Raw genomic sequence first — 1,925 nt, 5'->3', positions numbered from 1 at the left:
AAAAAAAAAAAAAAAAAAAAAAAAAAAGAAATTCAACCATATAGTCGTAAAACGTCAACCAACCTAACTTTAACATTTTCAAAAATAACTTAATTCTAGCATCCTCTCAAAAACCTCTCCAAAGCATCATAACTCATAAAAATCTTTAAAGTAATCATAAATCATAAACTTAATTTATTTGCAGAAAATTGCTGGTCCTCGGGTTGTGTGCACCTTCAGTCCAGCAAGATCAACCATCAAGTCCCTCATTAATATCAACATCATGCTCACCTGCATCAATCACGCCCAGTGAGTTATTGACTCAACAAACCTTAACCATGATAACAAGTAATACATATACATCCACATGTAATAATGAAAATACTTTTACCTAAAATAATTTTTTATGGTCATACATAAATTTAAACATTTTTTTTTTCATCATATACATTTTCTTTTTCATCATATACATATATGTTTCCTTTTATTGAATTCGGATCGTTATTTGTGACTTTCGTTTTAGCGAAGGTTGATGGATCCATCTACGTGTAACCACAGTACTGGGCGGCGGAGACATCAGCGACACTCTCACCCACCAGCTGAGCCTTGGCCTTACATATCATCATATCATGTCGATAGAAATATGATCGTCGGGCTCCCTCTGGGGCCTTATCCCGTAAACAGGCTCCTTTTGAAGCATTTTTCCTCACGATCATATCATTGTATTAGTCACAATCACTTCACATCCTCCAAAGTTTCATATTTTCATCACTTATAAAAATTCATGCATATATATAAATCATTTTTCTTTTAAACCAAGCATGCAATACGTCTTTTAACGTTAATGTTTCATCGTAAAATTTCATAAACATATTAACATTATTTACAGCATTCAGGGCACTGTCAGAACGTCTAACATTTTTCAGGTGTAAAATAACTGTTTTACCCTTGGACTAAGAATTTCTCGATTTTGACTTTTTCTTACTTTCATTGACTCTAGACCATCCTAAATAATTATTTAAGCTTAAATTAAATTTCTAATATTTTTTTAGCTTAAATTCGAGGCTTTCGATTTAATTTCTTATTTATTAATTCGTAAAGCGTTTAATTCTCGGATTAATTCAAACTTTAATATTTTAATCACAAACTTTTATCATGAATTTTTCATACCTAAATTACCCTCATGACCCATGAATCGACCACCGTGGACCATGGTTCGACCCCTTAACCATTTACTTCGAACAACCGAACCCTAGCTAGTTCCCCCACGAGCCATCTCGCGTTCTCTTTGTACCACCCCCGAGCCACTTCGAGTCAACCTCTGACCAGACAACCTGTGGAAACTACTGACCAGCCCTGACTCATTTAACCAGCCTCTAGCCCAAGCTGCAGTCTCCTGCCCGAGATGAGAGCCTCACGAGTTCCTTCCTTGTGCGCCTTAGGACTCTACACTCGACGAGGACCCTTCTACCTGAGCCCTCACCCTCCTGACCCTCACTGGACGATCCTCAGACCTAGCCTGGACCCCCTCGCACGGCTGCTACTCTCGGCTTGCATGGGAAGAGTCCCATCGCACATAGACTCTTCCCTAGCCGTTTTGCATGAGTCCTAGCCATGCTAGGACTCTTCCTCACACCTAACCACATCTAGCCCGAGCCCTGGTCAAGCCCTGGTCTAGCCACACGCTTGCTTTCCCCCTAGCCGAAACCCTAATGCACCAACATGCAAATTTTCGTTCAATCCGGCCCTTGTCTTGACATCTGTGGACCCTTAATATATTGGAAAAACATCCCTTCAAGGTATCCTACCATGGCAGCCCCTTCGTGCATCATTAATATGAGTTTTATATCATCAAAACATGAGTTATATACATGTATGCCCATAAAAACGAAAATAAAACTTATGCCACATATTTTTCATGCAAGGTTAATCAAATATGCATAATA

This window comes from Primulina huaijiensis, chromosome 1 (genome assembly GCF_012295235.1).
Source record: "Primulina huaijiensis isolate GDHJ02 chromosome 1, ASM1229523v2, whole genome shotgun sequence".
Classification (NCBI taxonomy): domain Eukaryota; kingdom Viridiplantae; phylum Streptophyta; class Magnoliopsida; order Lamiales; family Gesneriaceae; genus Primulina; species Primulina huaijiensis.
The sequence above is the reverse complement of the archived record's forward strand: the minus strand, read 5'-3'. Positions refer to the sequence as shown.